Here is a 20,580-nt window from a genome sequence, read left to right as displayed (position 1 = left end):
TCGCGTGGCCCATTTATTTGTTTGTTGTTTTATTTTTAATAAAGGGTTTGTTCTTTAGACGAGGTTCGATGATAGCAGCATATTCTCGGATGATTTAATACTTCAAATAGTCCATGTATCATGTTCCACTTGAACCGATATTTCAAAGTCATTTGGTAGAATATGAATTGCATGAGAATATGGTTGTTGTCATGGTGAAATGTGTTACCTGCTAAAACATGGGGCTGGAGAATGTCTACTGCCATCGTTAACTGAGTCTCATTGTCTCATTGCTTTGTTTTATTAACTTGATTTTGTTGAACAAGGTTGTGTTACATGTTCCATTGTCTTCATATCTTGTCTGAGTCAGGCTTGAAGCCTGACTCAGTAACTAAACTGAAGACAAATGTGTATGTATGTGGTATCAAGCCTTGTCCAACAGCTCTGTTATAGAATAATGGCTCCCTGAACTCCCTCAGAGTTTAATCAGCTATAGATGTTGTTAACTTGCATTACAGTTAATAATAATATAATAATGCATTTTATTTAGAAAAGCGCCTTTCAGGTCACTCAAGGACACTGTACATCACACACAATAAAACACACAATGAAATATACACATACAGTTACAGTTCACACATCCCTAGTGCTTTCCTGTCTCCAGGTCAAATGTATGGAACCATGCTGTTGATTGGCTCCCTAGTGCTCTCTTCTTCATCAACAAGAACTTTATGTCGGCTCTTATTGGCTCCTTGGGGAATACCGGGCTAAAGATAAAGCTTGTTGAAGCAGAGGTTGAATATGCGTTTTTCTGAATCCTAGGAGTATCTGGTAGAACATGTTAAATTACTGCTATTTATTATTTATGTTCTGATTTATTATCTATTTGGTACTGTTCTTTGTGTTCAGGATGTGAACTGCTGGGTCCATGCCAGTGCACTATCTTACTACTCTACTTGTATCTACTGGAGCACTATGTTAATGCAGGTCTAGCAATATACCAAAGCAAAAAAAAACGGTTCTAACCTTGAGTGGCAGCCTAATGTGACCTTTACTTAATATAAGAAACTGAATTGGTGTCACGTCAGTTCAGTTCTACCGGTGACCCAGTTGCCAAGGGGCTGGTAACAAGGACATCAATCAGAGCTCCCAGTTGTTTTGTACTCTGTGGGTGAATCTCATGGGGATAGCAGAGCCAACACCCAGAAGAAGACAAGGGCGAACTCAGAACAATTATAGAGGATTACCTGTATGTAATGGTGTAAAGACGTTGTTGTTTCTAACCTCTTTATTGCTCTTTTAGCCAAGAAAACACACATGAATACGAGCTGGCACACAGGGATCTCCTGGGTCCCTGTGTTATCCATCCACATTTTAACAGTTCCGTATACTTTGTGAAACGTTAAAAACTGCATTAAGCATGTTTCTAGAAATGATTGTGTTACAAACCAAGCAAGCATTGACATTTGGAGAAAAATAATCTCAAACTAATCATGGAATCTATCTCAAGTCCTGTATCACAATGGTAATTTAATATTTAATTCCGCCTTCTGATACCCTCGAGAATGTGCAGAGGGGTAAGCATTAAGGATAAGGATTATTTAAGTCATTTAAATCATAATTACATCCTAAAGGCCCTTACACACCCTTATAACCCTAAATCCCGAATTAGCAAGGAATTACTCAAAATCCAATGCCAGTGTGATGAAAATGACAAAACCTTAAGATGACATGGGAGGAACCCCTCCTTTCAGGAAGGGTTAGCAAAGTAACACTAAGTATGGGCATCTCCATCTCTGTCTCTGTCTCAAGGTGAAGAGGTTGGCCAAACAGTTGGATCCCCATTCTAACGGGAGGATAAACTTCAAAGACTTCTGCCACGGGGTGCTGGCCATCAATGGTAACAGGAGAATTTAATTATAGGAATTCATGAAACAACATGACGTTAGAAACAAGTTAAATTATACAGATAATGTGTATTTGTTTTCAATATACACAGTCAAATCAATTTTATATCAACACTGGAATAGTATGTGAATAAAGATAATTTTTTGTATTATCACAGCAACATATCTGTTTAACTACTTTAAAACAGCATGAAAATACGTCATGCACACATTATTTTGTGATCCTCCTTTCCTGATGTGCCAAGCGCCAGTCGAGTTAGTTAGTTAGCTAGTTAGTGCCAACTAACTAACTAACCTAATGATCAATTATTTTAGGTTATGAGCAGAATCTCCAGTTTCTGCCAGGAGCAGAATGGATGACTCACCGTCAATACATGGTGGACATCAATCCCATCAATCAGGTAAGTCATGGCGCTTTTGGCTGATGCCTTTTTGTGGTTAACCTAGACACGGGCGTGGGCATGCAATCATATACGTGTGCACTGCACACGTGTGCACACGTGTGCAGTGTCATTTATCTTTAATTAGGTATAGTCCCATGTTGGGATGTGTAAAGCTGGGAATCTGGCTATTCTTGACATCCCTGCCAGCAGGGGATAAACCTAGATACATTTCATGAGGTGAGGAGTAGACTTTGTGTGACCTACCAATTGCTGCACTCTCAATGTTAACCTGCAGCCTCACACTCAAGCTGAGGGATAGGGACTGAGATGAGTTGGGGTTAGTTTTTATGGTTACATTAATGACCTCAGGTAAATTTAGTCCTCCACATCAAACCTAGTCCTTTAGGAAAGACAGTCCATCACAACATTTTTTGTTATTTTTCAAGAGAGATATTCACAGTGATTTAAAAAACGAAACTGCACTTTAGCACTTTTCTCTTAACTTTGCTGTAACTAAACACACACAACAGCAATCAGAATGTAGAAGTGGTACTTGGCTGATGTTATCATTTTGTCCCCCAGATGGCAGTCTTTAACTGCAGTTCAATTTATAGATATCCGCACAGTTGTTAATTGCTTCAGTTCTCATTAAACGTCAATGATTCAACCATCATGGGTCTCAGATTGTGATGAAAAAATTGTTGTGTAACTTTATCGTAATGGTTGTTTTTATTAACATAGCCTGCACTGCACTTTTTAATGAGCTATATAGTAAAACGTTAATACAGAGTAAAATATTCTTTATAGTGAATTTATAGATTGTATAGTGTGGCCAGCAGAGGGCAGCAGTTGGCCCTGCCATTCCTTCAAGCTATGTACTCCTATATGTCAGGGTGTCCGCGGAGGTCTTAAAAGTCTTAAAAAGTCTTAAATTCATTTTTCTAAATTTAAGGCCTTAAAAAGTCTTAAATTTGTCAAAAATGTTATATGCTGGTCTTAAATTTATAACTCGGGAGGTCTTAAATTTGTCGGGGCAGGGCTATTTAATATTTTTCTCGCGGGACTTTCGGGAAGGAGATGTAGAGAGGCTACTTTCTTGCTAGCTGCATATATAAACGGATGTCTGCGCGCATGCTAGCTAGTCTGCAACAATGGGTTGCAAAAAAGTTCAACGTCAGTTGGCTGGAAGACGTCCGTTTCCGAGGTTGGCTAGCGTCCGTTGCCAACCCAGAACAGGCCAGATGCATTCCGTGCAAAAGTAGCCTACATTCAAGCTCGGCACCATGGGGATTAAGGCTGTCGTCAGCCATATGCAGAGCCAAAAACATAAAACCTCTGCCAGGAGCCACACACAGACCCCAGCCATTTCTACGTTTTGCATCTCTGCCCCGGCGCCACCACCGCAGACGGTCCGCGCTGCTAGCACTGACCTGAGGGTAGCATTTGGTGCGACACCAACACTGTAAGCGGAGGTGTTGTGGATTCTAAACACAGTGGTCAAGCACCAGTCCTACAACTCGAATGAGGGGATAGGAGATCTCTTCGGTTTGATGTTCCCTGACTCTCAAATCGCGAGCACCTTTACTGCTGGAAGGGACAAAACGGCGTATATAACTCGCTTCGGACTAGCGCCTTTCATCCGAAATGTGCTAATCTGCAGCGTCAACAAGGCTGATTTTGTTTTGACGTTTGAGACGTTGAACCACGCCACTAAAAGCAAGCAACTTGACGTGGAAGTGCATTCCCGGTACTTGGGCTCGCAATTCATGGGGCCCCACATATATGGGGGTAAAAGGGATGATGATACATAATATTTTTTAGACAATATGCAGAATCTTTTCACGGACGAATTAACACGGTCGGCTATTTTTGCCAGCACGCCACCCTAGCCATATTATGGGCAACCGTGTTCCCCTTGGCTGTGATTTGAACTTTGAATTCCTCGTAGGAGTTCATAATAATACATTGCTCGCCTTGGATGAAATACACCGCTCTTGCGCGATTTATTTTGCATAAGGGTGAGTCAAATGACGCGAGAAACGCCCCTTCTATGTGAACGCGCATTGAACCTAAAGCGGAAAACCTGGTTCAACTAATTTAATCTAAAGTGAGCGTCGTGGTTCCATTTAACTGTGATTGCGAGTTGCGGCTCTGTCGAGCCAGGTTATCCCAAGAAAGCCTGGATATTCTCAACGAGGTTCGTGGTATACCCCCCAGGTCTTACTGAAGGCATTTATTTAATGGTGAAAATATTATTAATCAGTGGCGTAAATATCGACTGCCCGGGGGCCCAGACGCTGTCTCCCCCCCCCCCCCCCCCCCCTCTCAACAACTCACAACTTGGGTGCACCATAAATACCCAAATTAAAAATTTAGGCGCACCAGTGCACCCAAGGAAAAAAGACAGAAAGTAAACTTGAATGAGTCTCATTGAGTGACACACATGCTATGCTTGGGTTGTAATACAGCGGGATCCCCCCCACCATCGCGGGTTTAAGGTCTTAAATTTCATTCAAGGTGGTATTAAAAAGGTCTTAAAAAGTCTTAAATTTGACTTGCTGAAACCTGCAGATACCCTGTATGTCTAACCCAGTATGCTAAGCTTAGGCTATTGAGCACAAACAATTGGCCTGTCCTTTCACTTGCCTACTGGGTGCAGAGGGCCCTCTTTCAAGACACCTTATGTGGCAGGAATGCCTTCTGAGCATTTCTACCATGGAATATTAGCAGAGCCATAGACGTAGTTGACATTTCGAATATGGGAATTCTTTTTTTAGACTATATATTCCAAGCATCATAAGCAACACCTCTACAACTTCACCTGTTGTAAATGAAAACAATTATAAGGATGGCAAGATAAGTTCATTCTTTTGGTCCTAAAATTGACCAAAGATCTATTACTAAAACTGAATAATATTCATTAACTTCATATTCTGCTACAGCTTCTCTCTGAGCCCAGTCTTTTCAAAACAAACAGATGAATTTCCCTTTTTGAAGAGGCATAACGTTTTATTTCACAGCCAAAAATTATTTTAATGAGAAGCCATGTAATATTCATCATCCAGATTCAAAGTAGGCCTACAGTCTATGAGAGGCTCAGATGCTGTCTTACTTGGGTCCTCACAGAGTTTGAGGTCAGGCTGGTTCTTGTTACGTGTGTTGTGTTGGATCATCCTAGCCGTGCCTACATTATTGAAGAGAGAGACTCTCAGAAAATGCCTGAAGAGCCACAGAGTGACCTGTTGGACAGAATCTTCTGGAGGACGGAGTGGTGGACACTGCTTTTGTATTCGATCTATCTGTTCGTCCATAAGGAAGCTTCCAGGAGGGCGATACAATATTCTATCCCAATAAGGTACCTCTCTTGTTTGGCCCTTCCAGAATTAACCACATACTACAAGTATGTTTTCTCTAGCAGTCTGTAGAGAGAAGTTGAAGCTAATGAATATGTTTGGATCAACGTGTGAAGACAAGTGCCATTGTTAGGCAAAATGTATGGATGTTAGCTATTTAAATGATTGCTTTAAAGGGTTGTTAGCTATTTAAATGATTGTGGCAGCTTTTCCTTTTGAGGTAAGAACAAGTTAATAATAGGTCAATTCTTTCCTGTGTGCTGTTTGGACTTCCAAAGGTTGTTCTGGCAAAGTTTGGTTGCCATAGCGAGGTTGTGAAGGAATCCCTGGGGTTTATTGCATGTACACTTGTATAGTTGTACAGAGGTGTATAGTTTTGTGTTTCCGGGAGAGGAATAGAAAGAATGACAGAAAATGAGGGAGAAGGGGAGAGAGAAAAGAGGGGAGAATGGAAAAAGTGTCTCTTTATTCACTAGCAGGAGACGGTTTACACACACGCACGCACACACACACACACACACACACACACACACACACACACACACACACGTATGGCAGTCTTTGTATGGCTGCATGAGCCGAGTGGATATCATTACGTCAGTAATCGTAGCTCTCTTTAGTTTGCTCTAAAGGTCACCGGGCTCCATTCTAGAACTTGCCACTAAAACTCGTCAATAATGTACGCCACACTTCTCTGGAGTAGGAGGGAGGCTAGTATTACTGGATGAGCTTTCCCAACATACAGGCTCAGAGAGGCATCCAAGGTTCCTGCGTCTAATCTCTCTCTATCCCTATCGCTTTTTCTCTCGTTTTCTCCTGTTTTTTATCTCCATTCTATGCCAAACTGCAACGTGATTGGCTGCAACTTCCTTGAATTTTCTGTGTGTGTGTGTTTGTGCGTGTGTGTGCGTGCGTGCGCATCTGCATGTAGTGAGAGAAGCTTTAAACATTTATGCTCTTTTTTTCAATAAATATTTTTTGTAACTCTTATTCCACCTCTGTTCATCTCTCTCCATTTATCTTATTCCACATAAATAATCTCAAATTGTATTATACTCGCTTTCATGTCTCTCCGTTGGCTCCAGATGTCTTATTGTCTGAATAAGCTAGTGATGGATTACTAAGACTAGGAGCTCAATATCTTGTAGGAACATTCCTCTCAGAGTTGATAAGTCCGTTGATAAAGCTGCGCTTCATCACACCTGCCTAGCCAAACCACAACCATCCTGGTCCTCGGAGCTGTCAATCCATACTGCAGATAATATCATTCAATTGTATATGATTGTATGATTCTAGTAATATTTTGATTATGCGACATGCTAGTATTCTGTTTTATGGAAGTCACAGTAGTATACTTCTACTATAATATATGGTAAGTCTTTGTAGTGGGGTGATAGTGGAGGGTATAGTGATGATACTAGATCTGACATGTTTAGATGTTATCTCGGAAGTCGAGCAGTACTATCGGAACTTGAGCTTGATTTTGAAACTTGTCTTAAGAGCTTCAGATAAACGTAGCTGAAAAAGGGACTTGGTGGTTTCATCCTCTTTTAACTGGTGAAAAAGGAGACTGAGACTATTGATTAGCATGCATGACTCTGGATCAATATAGGCATACATGTAACCTACATGTAGGGTTTGTAGGCTGCATATAGGCCACATCTATGCATGGAGGTTAAGTGTGTGCCTACATTGATTGGCTTCATTGACAACCGTAGAGACCCAATTTCATGTGATGGAAAACGGATGGACGGCTGCTGCTGGCATGAGGCCACATGAAGGCACATTTTTGACAGGTTGTCCTGTGGATTCCAGCTCACCATGTGACGAGGGGACTGAGGGCACATGCTGCCTTGTCTTTTTCAGCCGTTACGGCTTCACTGTGACTTCATTCGACGCTTTCTCCAAAAGACTGCTCCAAACAAGCACAGCATACTGTAGCAGCTAGGGTGTTCAACTGCCAGCTAATAGATCTGCATCCATAATCCCCATGTCGGCAGCCTGTCCTGTAGTCGTCCTCTGGCAAGATGTCTAATGTACGAGCTCCTTCATGATATGTATGTGCATTTGATGTAGGTCACTTTAGATAAAAGCGTAAGACTACATAGTATATCTTGTAAATGCAAATGGCTTCATTTCGTTTTTTTCAAGGCCATAGTATCCTGGGTAATATGAAAATAAATCATCTGCACCTGTAATGTGATGTCAGAAGTACTTATTGATTAATCTTTTAGCTTGGCCTGAGCCACATGCACTTGGTGTGATAACTGTATGTTAATCATCTGAACCTCACAGACATGCAGGCAGTACAAGCAGCACAAACTATGAATACATGCTAAGGTGCAATCTGCCAGTTCGGGATTACAGGTGCAATGAATTGCAATCTAACCGGTGTTGACATTTACAACATGTTATTTGAATAGTTGTCTGAGTTGTAGAGAGTTGTAAAACGGGTTCCTGTGGCACGGGGCTGGTGTGACTGTCGTTGTGCCTTCAGGAGATGGATTATTGACCGTTTGTTGATCTTTGCCAGCAGCTGGCCATGGTCGGTGGGGAGCAGGCGGGTTTGGCTGGGGGTCATCGTACTCTATTCAAAATAATCTCTAACTTTGACTGTTAAATGAGAGAGGGGTAAGCAATGGGGGAATGGGACTGAAAGCCAGAGAGAATAAACTAAAAAGATAGTAGGACGATGAAAGTAAATAAGCTGTGACATGGGGAGGGTGGAATCGGTCAGTAATGAATGAAGGGACGATTTAAATTGAAGGGACTAAAAGGCAAAAAAAATAAAATAACTGACATCAATAGCTAAATTATGCCTGTATTTGGCCATTATTTGCGTGCACAAAGTGTATGTGGTGAATAATGCTTTGAAAAAAAAATCCAAGACTGCATAACTAAAGCTAATACTATTAATTGCAAGCTCTGTTAACCAAGGTCAAACAGGAGAGAATCAATGCAAGCAGTGAGATGGGCTTATTAACACTGCCACCACTGGTTCATTTGGTATTTTGTGTTCATGTCAAACTTATGTTGAGGTTTTCTGCAGAGACCAGCAGTAAACAGACATACATGGGTTATCTAACTATGTGGCCAGTCTCTCGCACTAACTCTCGCTCTCTCTCAATTCACTTCAAAAAAGCTTTATTGGCATGAGAAACAAAAATGTACATTGCCAAAGCAATGTTGGCTCTATCTATCTTTCCTTCTTTCTTTTATATTCACTAGAGTTTTCGCACGCGCGTTGTGCACGCTCAACCTCTAGTTGTAATTAGCAGGGGTCATTTTTCAATGGAAAGTGTAGTATACTACGCATGCAAATCGATTATTAAATAGCTTTTACTGTTATTCAAGGCTGAAAAGTGCATTGACATTTTAAAATGCAAGGCAACTTCTATTGCTTAGTTTACAATAATAATCATCATTGAGATTAAACATCTCTTCCAGTGTCCTGGCCAAGACAGGCAGCAGTAGCCTACAGTTACACATAGCATACACACAAAACATAAGAAAACTAAATCAGTCTGCAGGGGGGAAGGGGGATAACAATATCGCAAGATATTTCAGGAGGCTCAACGAGAAGAGTAATGTGAAGTTTGAGCAACAAAGTGTTAAGACATTGCGGGAGGCTCAACGAGGAATAGTATAATAGTAATATTACATTTGAGCAACAAAGTGTAGTCTTGTGGTGGACTCTCTAGACATAATTCACCATTCTGTGTTACATATTTTTGTTGTGTTATAGACACTGTCTCTTTAAGATCATGTCACTTGTTGATCTGCCGGTCGGTGCGATGTTTGAATTTAGTGGTTTTTATATGACAAAATGAACGACCTTCCGTCGTTTGTCGAGGTGAGATATTGTCTCTTCCCTTCTTTAATCGCAATTTCTACAGTCTACAGACAGAACGTCTTACCTGGGAGAGTTTGTCGACGGCGGAGCCGTTATGTTTAAAAACATAATGTCTTACCTGAGTGTGTCGCTGCGGTGTGTGCGCGTGTGTTTGTGTTCGAACCTGCGTGTGTCTCGATGGTGGAGCTGTTATGCTTAAAAACATAACGTCTTACCTGGGCGAGTGTCGCTGCGGTGTGTGCGCGTGCGTGTGCAATCAAACCTGCGCGCAGAGGCGCCGCATCCCATTAGGCATACCAGGCAACTGCCTGGGGCCCCGCAATAGAGCCCCCCCCCTACCCCCGTCAGCAATCGCTCCACCCCCCCCACCCCGTCAACAATCCTCTGCCTAGGGCCCCCACACTACCTACAATCGCCCCTGCCAGCGTGTATGTCGATGGTGGAGCCGTTGTGTTTAAAAACATAACGTCTTACCTCGGCAAGTGTGTTGCTGCCTTTGTCTTGACGTGCGGTGTGTGCGAGTGTGTTTGTGCGTTTCCATGTTTGTGCGCATGTGCGTGCTTGCGGTGTATGTATGCGTTCGCGTCTGCTGTGTGTTTGTGTGTCTGTGTGTGAGCTGCATGCTGCTTGGCACATGCGCACATGACTAACTTCAGTAACTGGTGCGACAGGCCTGCTATTATAGTAGTCATATATATATATATATATATATGTGGTCTGTTAATTATCTGCCCTTCTTTGCATCTTCATTGCTATCCACTAAAATTCCATACTTCAACAGTACCCTCTCAATACAGTACACACTCACCGGCAATGGCCTTCCTCAGCCGTTTCTCTCTCACCTGTTCTTCCCCCTCATGTCCTCATATAGCACCACCATCTGCAGCCCAGGCACAAACGCCCACCAAGGTGGGATTATGACTCAGTCATTTTTTTATCTCATATTCTTCCTACTTGTTTTGGACAAACGATGCTGCTCATTGACTTTTGATAAGCTTGACCATTTTACTCACTGACACGTAATAAAGCACAAACACACATACCCCCACACTTTACACACATTATCCAGCTTTGCAGCTCAATGCTTATGTTTTCATACAATATGTCTACTTGGCAGACTGAAATACACTTAAGGGACACTATACTGCATAATAATAGGGCTACCACAATCAACTTGCAACAAAATGAACCCCATCCAAGTGCACGATAGTTGTAAGAAAGTTTTAATCCGTTTCCCTGAAGTGTGAACATAAATCAATGCTTTATGCCAGAAAAAACGATTTTGTAATCATGTTCTACCAATGAGGGACCATTGTGAATTTGTTCCACACAGCCTAGGAAAACGCCTCGGCAAAGAATTAGGTTGGGTCGTAGGGTGTGTGATGTCTGAGCGATGGGGTGTGTGTGCACTAGATACAGGCTGCTTTGAGGAGCTGGTGGTAGTCGGGTAACATGGAAAATGTATGACCTGATTGTTTTGTTGAAGAATGGGTAAGTTAGAGCAACTGGAGTTTGAAGTGTGTGTGTGTGTGTGTGTGTGTGTGTGTGTGTGTGTGTGTGTGTGTGTGTGTGTGTGTGTGTGTGTGTGTGTGTGTGTGTGTGTGTGTGTGTGTGTGTGTGTGTGTGTGTGTGTGCGTGCGCCCCCTTTCTGCTCTTCTCATTAGATTCACTTCCCTGAGTGTCTGGCCACAGCTTGTGCCATCTCAAAAAGACTGAAGACCATGCATAGCGTCAGCCACCCGTGATCAAATACAACAAATCAGGAACCAGAAGGGACCCACAACATGAGCGATGCATCACTGATACAGCTGCATATAGATGTACCTGAGGGATAGATATTGAATACATGTTGTGTATGCACCTGCAAATAGAGGCTATATACATGCCTTTACTTGCATGATAGCAAGTATATACTCACACCTGGATGCATTCTCTCTCTCTCTCATTCTCTCTCACTCACTCACTCACTCACTCACTCACTCACTCACTCACAGAGACCTTGATTGTTAACTGTAACACATATTGATTAACATGCCAGGGATTTATTTATGCAGTGGAATGCTTTGCCACTAATTTGATTATACAATGGCCATTAAAACACCTCAGTAAGAATGAGGTGGTGGTGATAAATATCTCAATGAATGATAAGGCAAAACAGGCTTTTAGAGAATGAACACTGATAGTCTAATTTATATTGTCTAATATAAGGCATTTTGGAAATTGATTAAATCTGTGGAGACTACACTGCAGTAAGAATTGTAATTGAATTGTACTCTAATTAGCATCACCTTAATCTTCAATACCTTTGTATAGATCTTACACAGGCATACTGACATAGATATACATCAATGAGCCAGATAAACACATACATGCATACACGCACACACACACATACAGACACACACATAGACACAAGGATACGAAGCTGTCAACTTCAATTATCTTGTCTAATGACTATTTATTAGGTAGCACAAGCATGAAGGAACAGTAAAGACCTTATAGCGGCTACTAATGACCCGTAGCCTCTGTCCTCTAAACTGCTTAGAACAGCACTGAGACCAGTGACACAGGGAGCCTGAACGATGGCTTAAAGTACAACCAATGGGATTACGTCTCTGTCTTAAACCAGGATTGATATGCTGCTGTATCGGAGTGCGGTGTAGACAAATTATGAGGTTATTTTCTGTGGTTTTTTTTAGCTGTCCCCCCCAAGCCATTCTCCTCTGTCGTCCTCATCTCCTGTCTCCCTCTGCTGTTATATACTCCAACGTGTGTGTGTGTGTGTGTGTGTGTGTGTGTGTGTGTGTGTGTGTGTGTGTGTGTGTGTGTGTGTGTGTGTGTGTGTGTGTTTGCATACCTGCGTGCGTGTGTGAGTGCTATCTGTCTTGCTGTCCACAGTCGATGACCGGACCGTGTCTTCTTCTTTTCAAAAGGGGATAAAGTGAAGTGCTTGCAAAAGTGTTAAAGCTGCATCCCGCAGCACTACACCATCCTAGCCTTGCATCTACACCTCGCTCGATTTTTCTAGTTAGTTTTTTCTTATCTCTCTGACCTCCTGTTCAAGACGTAATTCAAAAAGTCTCGATCCAAATGTCTTGATTAAGGAAGAGTTTATCTTCCTTGATAACTATGAATCATGTCACCTACTCTGTGTTCGCCTGCCCTGTTTCTCTCCCTTTTGTGTCCTGGCCTCATCTTTGATTACCCTCTTGACTTGTGTTTCATTCTTCTCCTTCAGGAGCAGTCTCTCTCTCTGTACCCCAGCATCTCTTTCTTTCGCTCTTTATCTCTCTCTGTTGTTATCGCTTGTCTTTGGCTGTTTGTTTAATGAGGTCGCTGATTGTCCTGTGATGTCGGCGTCTGAATAGAGAGGCTGTCACAGGAACTCAATTCTAGACCACTGCTTTCTGCTGGCACACATACCAACACACACACACAGCAGGACAAATGCAGTAGCACACAGGCAAGCACACATTCACGCAGTATGTTGCAGCATATTCAGTTTGAATGTGAATCAAGACTTTTGTACAGAAAACTATCTTTTGATGACGATTTATGAAGATGTGCTGCCTCAAGACATATCTGTGCTCTGATAGATGCAAACAGTGACATATTCAGGTTTTCAAAGTCATTCAGAAGACATATGGAGAAGCACACTGAGCATACTTTAAGCGTATGTATTGCATAGCAATACATGCGCTTGTTTGAGTCGGTTGAGTCGCACTGCGTTCTCACTGTTAACAAACTGCTGTGTCCTCTTGGAAGCACTTGTTTTGGCTGCACCTCGGTGTTCACAAATGACTAGGAACGAACCAAACTGCTGAAGGTTTTGGAGCAGATGCTCCAAATGAACTAAATCTAAAGGCATTCTTATTGTATGTAGCAGTAGTTAAGTGGAAATGGCTGGACTTTGGTGTCTTATATTTGTTTTGAAAAGCAAAGTGTGTCAGTTAATACAGCTTCATTCATATATTGTCCCAATAAAAAGTTATGAAGTCAGTGCAGCATTGGGTTTAAAATGGCAAAGCACACATGGCAGAACCCCCAACAGAAAATAGATAGGCTGAGGGTGGCAAGTTCTCCCATAGAGAAGCAATCGATACCGCAATGTGATGTCATACCATCACTTTACTGCAAAAGCTAATTAAAAAATTACAGACATATATTACATTTTTTGTGGCGCCAGCATATTGTCACTTAAAGGGGTATTTCGGGATTTTGGACATCGGACCTCATTTCCAAGAGAGCCAGTGTGTTATTTATCACTAGAGACCGTTTTCAACACGTTTAATTCAGTCCTTCTAGTTGCAGAGATCGCTGGTGCTAGGCTAGCGCAAGTCAACGGTTTCTGCTATCCTGCCAATAAAAACAGTTTTACCCACTCCACAGTACACCCGAGGCAAATTAATTATAATGCCAGACTATCGATGTACCAATTCACCAATTCACCAATTCACTACAGCAGAACGTAAACAGAGAAGCACACTCCAGTGTCCTCCATTGATAGAATAATGTTAGGAATAAAACCACCCTTGCATCGCATTTCATTTAGTTTATACTTCCCTGCAGTTGGAAGCAGGCTACGGCAGTGGCGGACTGATATTACCTAGGCACGCCACTTACTACTAGGTGTCCCGACTGGAATGCGCTTCTCTGTTTACGTTCTGTTGTAGTGGATTGGTTGCTACACCGGAGCAAAGTAAAATTCCACTGCTGCTGTGGAAGTAGTACCTCAAAATGTTATGTGATCATTGCGATGCAAGGATAGTTTTACTTCTAATATTAATCTATCAACACAGACATTTACATCGATAGTCTGGCCTTGTAATTTATTTGCCTCTGGTGTCCTTTGGAGTGGGTGAAACTGTTTTTATTGGCAGGCTAGCAGAAGCCATTGACTTGCGCTAACCAAGAACCAGCGATCTCTGCAACTAGAAGGACTGAATTAAACATGTTTAACGGTCTCCAATAATAAATAACACACTGGCTCATTTGGAAATGAGGTCCGATGTCCAAAATCCCGAACTACCCCTTTAAGAAGTAGCTAATTCAGTAGGTTTGTCACTGCCTTTCTATACTGTCTATTGTTACTTCTATGTATGTGGAACAGGAGTGGCAGTTGAAAATTCAGTGCCTTGCCATCAAGTTTCTTACTTAACAATGTCAACGCAGTTTGTCTCATCTGGTTATGTAGCTTTCTCTATGTGAGTGACTGTATTCTTTTATGGTAGTTAGGAACCCTGAAGCTTCCATACGCCACAATAACCCAAGAGGAAGTGAAGTGAGAGGCCCTACTGAACGCTGTATGGTATAATATGCCCCTTGTGGAACTTATTATATATGCTCTTAGCTGTTATTACTGGTATGCCTTTTTTTTCCCAATAAAGGAGATATTGGTCCGATTGTCGAAAGTTTGGACTAGGATGGGTCTAAATGATGTAGGTGTGTTACATGGTGAAAAAAGAATCATCGTTTCCATCCACCCCTAACTATTTGATTCTGTTTTGTTATCTTTCTTCTCTCCAACTTGTCTCTTTCTCTGCATCTCTCTCACGTGGCACTCTACCCTCTCACTCAAGCTGTAATTGATCCGTCATTGCTTTGCTGTCCCCGGGTGTCTGGTCACAGTTTGATTGATAAATGAACGTGATATTGATTATCTTGTCTTTGATCTGCTGTCAGTCAGCTATAACCATGGTCTGGCTATATCAGCAACATGAAACCTGTCTACCATCGATGAACACATGGAGTAGAACTACAGTAAGACCATCTGGAACTTAGTACTGTGTTTTTGCATGGTTGTTATGTTATTCTGATTATGTTGTTGTAATGTAATGTAAACAATTACGTCATTGTCTAATCACAGGGGTTGTACCAGTGATTGTTCATCAACAATGGGACCTTTTCTGTAATTAAGTTACAGCTAAGCCATCAGCGGCATACTTAGCTGAAAATAGCTAAGCATGTACAGTATGTAATTAGGTAGGGGTTCATAATTGTAAATGTAATTATGTTTGAATTATCATCCATGGGTGTACAGGTCTGTGTTATGCAATAACACAGACCACTATCAATCACTATCAAGTTAATCAACAAAGATTTCTCAGAGAGGGGCAGATACTAAAAATAAGCAGACCAAAGCAAAAATCGAAAATATTCAAGTTATGGGAATATTCCAAATCCAGGGATCTTTTCTTGTATTCCATTTAACAGCATGTGTGATGTAATCAATGTGCGCAATTCTTGGTATGTCCAAAGAGTTTAGAGGAGTTCCATCCTAATTTGACATTAACGTTTCTTAGGAAATGTTTCTTCCTTGAAGCTTAAAGATTTAGGTGTGGGATCCACGTAGCATCAGAACGATCCGACATCTGTTAAATAAGGTTAATGGATAAATTGAAGTACATTATAGAGAGACATAGAGATAGAGACCGGGCAGTAAAACATACCATTCACCAGTCCCAAGTAAGACTACTGCAAACAAATGCCAAAAAACACATTTCTCCTGGGAAAAACGTGCAGACAACTCCCCCCTAAGCTGACCTGCCATCACATCTCGCCATGCTGTTTATTGATATTAAGTTTAAACTCCATTAAACGATGGTCTATTTTTGACCCAATCACAGTGGAGGTTCAAATATCACCTCATGTGTTGCTGTCTTTGTCACGTTGCATTAGCTCTAATCACCACTTCTGTTACCGCCCCATGACCTATATCTGACATGCACTTGTAATGATCAGGGAGAGGAGGTGCCCATGACCTCTATGGGCAGGCACTGTACCATGTGAAATGTGGGTCTGTGCTCTTTCTTTTACTCTGCTTTGCCCATGCATGATTTAGCGTGCTGGTGTTCAAGGACCCTTAGTATGAGAGCAGGTTGGCCACATGGGAACAGGGGAGACCAACCCCCACCTGGTGGTTCATACCAACAATCAATAATATATATACGCAAGAGGATCAGACCATATGAGGGTTTCTTTATTTTTTCTTACTTGTATCTAATCAGTTTGACAACCCCCTGTTTGGCTTTGTTGATGGCTTTCATCTTCCGATCAAGCCTGTCCGTTCAGTTCAGACACACAATGGGAAACTGACGGTACTGCACTGAACATCTCTCCTCTCTTTGAGGAATCAAAGGTTTTCACTCTTCTGTCTTCTGTCTCTCTCTCTTCTCCTCTTTACTCACTCCGTCTTCTACTAACGTCTCTCTCCGTCCCTTTCTTTCTTTCTCTTTCTTTCTTTCTTTCTTTCTTTCTTTCTTTCTTTCTTTCTTTCTTTCTTTATTTCTTTCTTTCTTTGTGTTATTATCGAATGCCAATGAGACAAGACAAGACATTAATGAGCAGAGGTACAGAAACAAATGTGTTATTTACAGAGTCAAAGAAACGATGTGGCTATTTTTATTGGCATGAAGGATCTGATACACTGACTAATCTCTAGTCTTAAAGGCACCATGGGGAATGTGACATTGATGTGATGTATATATCATACTGCTCAGCAATGGAAAAACAAATGGAAGTCCTGCTTGATTTTGTAACAACTAGGGAACATTACATCTGCTATATGAAATTTGGCCCCAAAACATTTAAGCCCGTCCCAGTCTGAATCAATTGGTTACCCAGGCTTATCAAATGACATCATCACATAAAACATTTGTTTATGAATTTATATTGTCCATCCTGATTTTGGGGAGTGGCCCTGCCTCATTGTGTTGTTTTAATTCAGCATTAAAAATGCTTGGCTAGGGAGTTTTCAATCTATGTTACCATTTATGGATAATGACAGATTTCTTCTAAAATAAATATGCAAACAAGTCCCCATATTGTGAAGTCCAAAGCGCACGCAGTTCAAATTTCCTTCGTTTTGGAGCAGAAAAGCTGTGAAAAAAACGAGAAGTTATTCTATTCTACTTTATTTAACTTTTCTTTAATATCTTATTTCCTAACCCTAACTCATACAGAAATTGTTCAAACAAAATTTGGGGAGAGAAAACGGGTGGAAAATCTGTACTGACAGAAGTTAAGAACCTTCTCTTATGCCGCTTTTCCACCGCACATGTAGCTCGACTCGACTCGACTCGACTCGACTCGACTCGACTCGACTCGACACGACACGACTCGACACGACTCGACACGGTAGCAGCACGGGTCGTTTTCCACCGCAAATAGTACCCCCTGGACGTGGGCGGGGTCGGCTGCGCGAAAGGGCCGTGACGTACTTTGGAATGCAACGCAAACAACACCTACGCAACCCACACATGGACAGAACCCACATAACAACAATGGAGGATATCGATAACATTACTATTATTAGCTGGCATGTTGAAGAAGTTGAAGAAGTGGAATATGTTGGCTGCGGCACTGCTATGGCTGTTACCAGCATGGTTGCCATGTCGCTCTCGTGACTTCGTCACACTCTCTGGCCAATCAGTGGCCGGCCGTCTGCCGACCTCACCTTTTAGCATCGGCTCAGCCACTTGGAACCTAGAGCGAGGCGGTACTAGAAAAAGCAGCCACTTCAGGTACCAGATACCATGTTTTCGCGGTGGAAACGCAAAAAATGCGAGCTGAGTCGAGTCGTGTCGAGCTGGTTCCATGCAGTGGAAAAGCGGCATAAGTTTACATTGCCGAGCCTAGACATGATTGACTGAGCCATTTTTCCATTGATACATTTGGCAGATACAGGCTGAAACATGTTTACTTGTTTATTTACTCATCCCTTAAAAATCCCATAATCAGCATTTGTTCCTCAGACTTCCTTACTCTTCCCAAGACATTCAAGACCTCTCAGGCCTTCTGAATTAACATACGAGGAGCGGGCATACTTGTTCCACTCTCAACATCTCATTGTCCATGCACACAAACAGCCTATTAAGTGTACCCAGAAGAGTATTTCTACCTCCTTTTATATGCCACTAGCACCTTCTCCTTCCCTCTCCAATTCTGTATGAGAGCAAAACAAGCACTGTGATGGTTTGTGTTGGGTGTTTGAAGTGTTATCTCATGTCTTTCATCATTAAATCAGACTCTCACACAACAACGACTTGAATGATTTCCCATCCATAGTTTCTAGGCAGAAATGGCTCATGTTCCTTTGTGCTCTCTATATTGGCCTGGGTCAGCCATAACCATCTATTCTCAGCAATTACCCTCATCAGTTCTTCTTCGTTGAACACCTTTGCTGAAGAGTAATCTAATAAATCCATCCCCTCACTGAATAGAATTAAAATAACTGTGTTGGCAATGGTGAAAAGCATGGCCGTAACTCTGCATGCTGGCATGGCAAACGGCAGGCATTGTTGTGAAAGTGTTTGTGTGCATGTGTGTGTTATAGGGAGGGGAAATAAGGAGACCGCTTTCTAACAAGTAGCACATAAACAAACAGTGATGTGCGTGCCTTTGGTTGACCGGCAAACAGTCTCTTAGAAAGTGAGAGAGGATGGTGGTGGTGGTGGTTGTGCTGGGGGTCTATAAGTAGGGAGGCTGCATTCCTTTCCGCATAATAACCCAATTTTACCCTAGCCTTCATGACTCCTTTCATCCGCTCAACCTCTCATTCCACGTAACTCTGAGTTACTTCACTAGCGCAACAATCTCTAGCGCGCAGAGCATAAAGGCTGCAGTAGCTCGTACAGTATCCACAGATTAGTGGTGCTGTATGAAGTTGTATGTTAGTATCATACGGAGAGAAAGGAGGAGAATAGGTTTTCTGATATTGCCTTAAATGAACTGCAATAGGTTGACGATGTCTGAATTGTGCGACATACAGAAGATGTGCACTGTGCCGACTATTTTAAACAGATTTGGGAAACTCCCATAAAATATAAGGGAAATGGTTGCGTTGTAGTAAAGAAAAAACATTTGTTTTCTCAAAGTACCTGATATCTAGCCTGACATTGCCAGACCAAGTAATAAATAATGATGGATGGAATTCATATAGCGCTTTTCTAGACACTCAAAGACGCTTTACAGTGAAGGGGGGACGTCACTGACCACCACCAGTGTGTAGCACCCACTTGGGTGATGCACGGCAGCCAATCTGCTCCAGAACGCTCACCACACACCAGCTTGAGGTGGAGAGTGAGGGAATTAATGAGTCAGCCAATTATACAGGAGGATGATTAGGGGGCCAGATTGAATGAGCCTGTTTGGGCCAGGACACCGGGGAAACCCCTTCTCTTTGCGATAAGTGCCCTGGGATCTTTTATGACCTCAATGAGTCAGGACCTCGGTTTTACGTCTCTTCCAAAGGAGGAGTATCAACACTCGTTATCACCGGGCGAAGTGCAAAATGCCTCTTGACGACATTGGAAAGACCTGCAAACAATCAGAGCAACGAAACATATGACGTAGCACTGGGCGTATAATTGGTCAATTACCTTTGGATTTGAACAAATCCTGTTGGAAGTATGGCAAACACATCTTTCTTATCAACAAACGCTTTAATTACAGTGTTTTCATCTTCTTTTAGAGTAAATATACCATCCAGTTTGTTATATACTGCCACCATAGCGGATTCAACAGACCTTTGCATATCAGTGGAAGCCATCTTGGTCATCATATCAAACCCAGCCCATATCAGATAAGCATTTGTGATTGGCCCGACCCGGGCCCGGTTTGGCTGGAACCTGTCTTGACGCCGGAAGAGAGGCCAGACCATCTGCCAGATAATAAAACGTGAGCTCGCAGATTCATATGGTTCCCAGGCCACCTGATATCAGCTACCTTCAGAAACCTCCTTGACAGCTCCATCCATCATAAAGATACATAGACGTTGTGTCATGTACAAAAATGTCAACTTCTACATGCCTACGTAGAAAAGTGAGTTTGAAGAGCATATGTTGAGTAAGAGAAGGCATTCAATGTGAGACATGTTTGTCCGTGGTTCTTTTTTTGCGTGTCTACCAAGCCATCCAGAGTCAGGATGACAGGTATATCAAAATGTGGAAAGCACCCAGGTTGAACCTATCTCTGGATTGAGACGGACAATTTACTAATGGAATACATTATGAAAACACATAACATAGAAGGTGAGCAGTGTTGAAGGAATGTTTATGATATGGCATTTAACAAAGACACATTGCTTAATAAACAAAGTGCACTCA

Source organism: Gadus morhua, chromosome 3 (assembly GCF_902167405.1).
Source record: "Gadus morhua chromosome 3, gadMor3.0, whole genome shotgun sequence".
Lineage (NCBI taxonomy): Eukaryota > Metazoa > Chordata > Actinopteri > Gadiformes > Gadidae > Gadus > Gadus morhua.
The sequence above is the reverse complement of the archived record's forward strand: the minus strand, read 5'-3'. Positions refer to the sequence as shown.